The following is a 6331-nucleotide window of genomic DNA, read 5'->3' as shown; positions in this document are numbered from 1 at the left end:
TTTATGCATGCATGCATGTTGCTATAGTGCCTAGTGGATCAGGGCCCCATGGCACTAGGCACTGTATAAACACACAACAAAGAGTTTACAGTGTAAATAAATATTCTAGGCTCTGACAAGCTTGTAGAATGACACCCTGAGGTAGAGGATGGCCATGGAATGTTGTGTCTAGAAAAGTACAATTCTCCTTTAAAATAAGGAATATCCTTTGTGAGTTCAAGGTTCAGGAGCCCGGGGAGCTTTCTTGGACGAGCAGCAACAGATAATTTTTCTGTTGTCATCAGCCTTTTATAAGAAGTGATAGGGTGGTTCTGTTGTCTTTTTTAAAAGAAAACAACATTGAGAATTTAGGCTTAGATTTTCCTTTCTGTTTAAGGGCAGGTTGGGCTGCAATGCTACACAGCACAAAGTAGCCTTAAACCATCCAGAACGGTGTTTCTCAACCAGGGTTACATGTACCGCAGGGGTGCATGGATGTCTTCTGAGGGGTACATCAACTCATCTAGATATTTGCCTAGTTTTACAATAGGCTACATAAAAAGCACTGGCGAAGTCAGTACAATCTATGACTTTATACTGCTTTATATACTATACACTGAAATGTAAGTACAATAGTTATTTTCCAATTGATTTATTTTATAATTATATGGTAAAAATTAGAAAGTCAGCATTTTTTCAGTAGTAGTGTGGCTGTGACACTTTTGTATTTTTATGTCTGATTTTGTAAGCAAGTAGTTTTCAAGTGAGGTGAAACTTGGGGTGTGTAGGACAAATCAGACTCCTGAAAGGGATAGAGTAGTCTGGAAAGGTTGAGAGCCCCTGATCTAGAGGTTCCCAGTGAAGAATTCCCCTGAATTTCTCCTGGCCAGGGATTTTATTTTATTTTATTTTATTGCTGGCACAGTGCTTTCTCTTCCAATGTAAAGGGAGGAGGAGGTAGAGGTGGAGGAGGTATACTGAGGGTGGACTAAAGCCATATTGGGGCTGGACGAGTGAAGCTGGTGGGCAGAGAAAAGCATATTGAGGAGTTTACAGCCTCAGTGCAGTCTCTTTTGGTTGAACACACACACACTCACTCACTCACACTCTCTCTCTCTCTCTCTCCGTTAAGACTCCTGGATTCCTGTTCATGCTAGGCTCTCATGGCAACATGTGTGAGTAACACTTTCTACCATCTCTAGTTGGCTAGGAGACTCTGTCCCATCCTGGAGGATGATGACCTGGCCTCAGTTATACACACCTTTGTCACCTCTTGGCAGGACTGCAACTATGCAATACACCTGGGCATAAAGGCTTCAGCGCTTAGGAAACTCCAACTAGTACAGAATATTACAGAGCAGGGGGTGGCCAAACTGTGGCTCGCGAGCTGCATGCTACTCTTTTACAGTTAAAGTGTGGCTCTCGGAGAGGGGAGAGCTAGGGGCTTCTGCCCAGCAGGGAGGGGGCGCCTGCTGGGGCTTGTGCCCCGCCACTCCCATCCCCGCAGGACTGAAGCCCTGAACCCTGGCAGGCACCTCCCACAGGGCTGAAGCCCCAAGACCCACCTCCCGACAAGGCTGGACCCTGAGCCCTAGCAGGTGCCTCCAACAGGGCAGAAGCCCCTAGCCCCCACCACACTGCCACAGGGTTAAAGCCCTGAGCTCCGTGACGCACAGCTCTCAAACTTCTGAAGATTGTCATATGCAGCTCAGAAGGTCAGTAAGTTTGATCACCCATGCTACAGAGCATCTCCTCAGCAACACAGGTTATTGTGAGCATATCTAACTTGTCCTCTGCTCTCTACAGTGGCTTCCCATGGACTGTCGAATCAAAGTCTAGGTCTGTATTTTCAAGGGACTGCATGGTCTGGACCCGGCTAATAGAACACCTAAAGCTCCAGGATGAAGATTATGGCTAACAGTTTTGCTCCTCTGGCATAATGGAATCTGCCAAAGCTCATCTTTGCATGAGAGAGAACTTTTTCATAGGCGGTTCAAGACTGTGGAATGAACTCCCACAGGAACTAAGGACCATCACAAACCTCACTATCTTCTGCTCCAAGTGCAAGGCACATTGCTCTGTCCTTGCCTTCTGTAACAAAAATACTTAGCTCAGAACAGTTTTTTGAAACCAAAAACCTACCAAGACAAGACACGCCACTTCACACTCCTCTCCCCTGGGGACAGAGCGAGAGAACAAACAGCATATGACAAATATTGGTCACATTGACTAAGGCACTCAGATACTATGGTGATCATAGTATTAGATCCTGTATAGAATAGAAGAATGTGTGGTAGAGCTTATATCTGCTACACCTAGTCTTCTGTTGGGGCACGTGGCATTGTAAGGAGTTTAAGTTAGAGCAGTCAGTGTACTGCTCTAACTTGTGCAGAAGCTGGGCTCTGGATCTCTGCAGCCACCCTTCTCCATTATATCTGAGCTGTGGGTGGATGTAGCTGAAAATCAGAGACTTCAAATGCAAAACTAAAAACAAAAATAGAACCCTAAAAAAAATCAAAGTTTTTATTCATTTTGAGGGGAAAACAGGACAGTTTCACTCTAGCCATTAATTCCTGTTGACACTAAACTCTCACTTAGCAGCTTCTGTGAGTAATGTTTCCAAGGACAAGGCCCTTGAGCAAACAAGTACTTGTGTATACATGCCACTTTATCACAATTTTGCAAGCAAATAGGTTTACTCGTCCACCTGTTTTTGCATGCAGTTGTGGTAAATGTAGATAATTGCAGGCACAGTTATGGAAAATGCATGTGTAGAAGTAACCATGCAACTATACATGCATTTTTCAGTGAACAAGTGGACCTCAACTCACTGAAAATGTCTCTTGTTAATTTGTTCTGGATTTCTTCTAGGCAGTCTGTTTATACGCTGTGCTACTGGTTCCACCTCCTCCCAGAAGAAAAGAAACCTTTGCACATAAACTTGTGAATTGACACATAGATATTATGGTAATGGGCAGATTACAAATGCCTAGATGGAGTTCTGGATAGTTCCCTTCTAGCTGAAATTCATATTGTAGGAAAATACTCTTTTCATTAAATAAGGAGCATTGTGAATACAGTTGCTACATAATGCAGCTATGAATTCCAGTCTGTGCCCCATCAGCTTCCAGTTTTCAAAAATAAATAGGTGCACTCCTCCAACAAATACAACTGGCATAGATGGCAAGCCTGGATCAGAGCTGGCATATTTCTTAACACATCTGATGCTTTCATTCATTAATGCATGTTTCCAATAAATAAAATATCACAATTTCAGATATCCATATTTTATCAAGATGGAATGAAAGTGGAAACAAGGCAGTAAAGAATGTTGATGTGTGCTAACATGGGCCCAAATAATGTATGCGTTTAACCATACTCTTTAGGAGGATGTGGTAAAGATCTAATAAGGTCACAATTAGTGCATATTAGTGGTAAGCTGCATTGCTGTATTTACTGTGTTGCTTTCTTTTCAGTTTGAATGTAAGAGACCATTACTTTATAAGTTCCACTTACTGCAGAACTGAAAAGGTATATCCTTCATCATGATCTTAAAGCTGATCTAAAAGGCTTTTTACCTTCCAAGACCTTAGTGGTGGGCTTTCATTCTTCTATTTAGAGGTATTGACTTTGATGACGCTTCAAGCAAGGAATTACATTCCTTTAACTCCTTGAGTAGTTAGTGTTGCTGCCAACTGGCAGAAAACCAGAGTCCTGAATCCTGGAACTGATGGGTAAATAGAAGTTATGATTTTGTTTGGAACTGCAAAATGTTGGTTGATAATGCACATTTTATTGAGGTAGGATCTCAAACTTTTAAACATTTTAAAAGTATTACGGTTTACTTTTCAGAGTGGTTTTCAATCTGAATAAGTGCAATAGCAGCCCAGATGTCATGGTTTCTGCAGTGGTTTCCTTCCAGGGGGGAAAGAGTAGCCTGGGAAACTACACAAAGATCCAAGAGGATCTCAAGAAATCCGCTGTTTAGAGGGCGGAGTCCTCTGCTTTTTCTGGAGAGTGGCAGAATCATGGAACAATTAGGAGGAAACTACTTGAGCTGAAACTAGTGAATTTTCTTACCTCTTACAGAGATTTTCCCTTTCTCCCTGAGGAGAATTTAGCCCCAAGTTATTTTATGATAGTTCAGCAGAATGTACATTAAAGTAAAGAGGAAAGAATTGAGGTGCAGCTTCTGAAGTGTCTTTCATTTCTGTTGTAGGTGGGGTTCATAAAGTGAAGAAGTGAATTGTTCCTATAGTGTATTATGTGTTCCTTTTTTTCCTGCTTGCTAGTGAACTGCTGCAGAAAGGGCCTGGACCACTTGGCACAGCAAATGAGCTTCTTAAAAATATATTTTAATGAATAACAGATACTCAGCATGAGCCATTGTTGTTTGGGCTAACAGATAGCTAGGATTGTAAATGTCTATATGGTCTAGTCACTAGAGAGAACAGAGAACCACACTGAGTAAGCATGGGTTACACCTATGTTTCAATTTTGATAAAGAGGAGGAAAGAATGTTTTGAGCAACCATCAACTATATGACAGAAGAGGTCACTTTCATGGAAAGAGATGTAATCAAACATATAGCAACTAAGAGTTTCATTATTTGGTAAGTTTCATGATGTTTCAGGTTTTCTGCAAGGCAAGTGTGCAGAAATATGTAGAAGAGAACACACAGTTCTTTTTGATCTGGACTTTTAGTAAAGGATCTATTTTAAATGCCCTGTTTGCTCCCTACTGCCTCAAGAATTTTTTATTTCCATTTTAATGATGTTTAATTTCATGAGAGTTTTCTGGGTTCAAAAAAGGAATGGACAAACTTCAAAAGTCTTGAATAAGCACCCAGAAAGTCAGAGGTTTTTGTGAATCTTATATGAACTATCTAAACTTCTTAAAGGGTGAAAAGTTGGACTGGAAATCTCATGGGAACTTGATTTCTCTGTGAATTCTGGTACTTTGTTGCTTCCATGAATAAAGTCCTGCAAATCTGCAGATATCCATTTTATATCCGCAGGCCATGTTTGCAGATCGTGGATTGGATATAGATACGAGTTTTGTATCCACTCAGGGCTCTAGCCATGAGACCATCCTTTCTTAAAGTGTATCAGGATTTCCATCTCTGATCATAGCCAAACCAGGAAGAACAGAGGTGAAAACGAACTCTAATTTTTGTTTAAAAAAGTGATCTGAAGATTTAAAAATGTTCAGGTTCAGCTGGCTCTTGTGTTATCAAAGTTAATTTGCTCATTCCTACAGTTTTGGGACAAAGCCATTAAAAATGCTCTTTTTGCTGATTTATTTTTAAACAAGAGTTCTTTCTTAGACATATGGAAGCTGTCTATAAAATGATTCAAACATGTTAAGGGACCAACATTTTGCTTGTGGCTATGTGGTTTTTTTATAGTCCTAATCTTTAAATCATATGAAACTGCGATAAACTGAAATCCTTACAGGAAGGACAGGAATCTAGTCACCTGTGTTGGCATGGGATATCTTTTATAGTTTAGGAAGAGAGGCTGAGAAACCTAAACAATGGCAGTATTGTTGTTCTAAACATTGAGAACCAGAGAGTCATCTGACACTAATTTGCATACAGCACTTCAGTGGTCAATAAAATGACCCTCATGGAGGTTGCTGTGGAAAATGATTATAAAGTTAGGGGCAGATTCTGCCATCCTTCCTCATAGTGTGTGCTGCCTTACTTTGTACATTGTGACCATTTGCAGAGTAAGATACTACTCAGTGTAAGTAAGTGTGCAGAATCTGACCAATCGTCTGTTTCTATTCTAAATCTGTGTTGGGAAACCACTCAAATATAATGTTTCACTATCAAGTGGTAAAAACCCTCTTCGTGCCAACAACCGGTATTGGCAGTAAGTATTAACATACTTTATGTTCAAAGTTATTGCTTGTTTAATAGATTTGAATACTCACCAGTAGATTTTAATATCCATCAACCAAAGTCGGATGCACAATCTGCCTCATAAATAGATGACATTAAAAATAAGGAGTTTGATAGTGCATCACTAGATAATATATTGAGTTTGCATTTATTTTCTGAAACATATGCAAAACAAAGTTGCCTGTATTTCCCTTTTTAAATGAGAACATCTGTTTTTACTGTTACTGCATTTTATATGTTTTATTTTTTTATATTTGTTCATATGAATTTTGCATTAACTTTTCTTATTTTCATACTGAATTGGCAATCTCATTATTTTTATAGCCAACTAGAAAATTATTTTCAGTGCTAAGAGTTTATTTGCAATACATTTATCACTTCGTGATATGAATTCAGTATCTCTAAGAAGTTAGACAGTCTTTGACGCAGAAGAACACAAATTCTCAT

The sequence above is a fragment of the Natator depressus genome, chromosome 1, assembly GCF_965152275.1.
Source record: "Natator depressus isolate rNatDep1 chromosome 1, rNatDep2.hap1, whole genome shotgun sequence".
In the NCBI taxonomy this organism is placed as follows: Eukaryota; Metazoa; Chordata; order Testudines; family Cheloniidae; genus Natator; species Natator depressus.
This window is presented reverse-complemented; position numbering follows the sequence as displayed.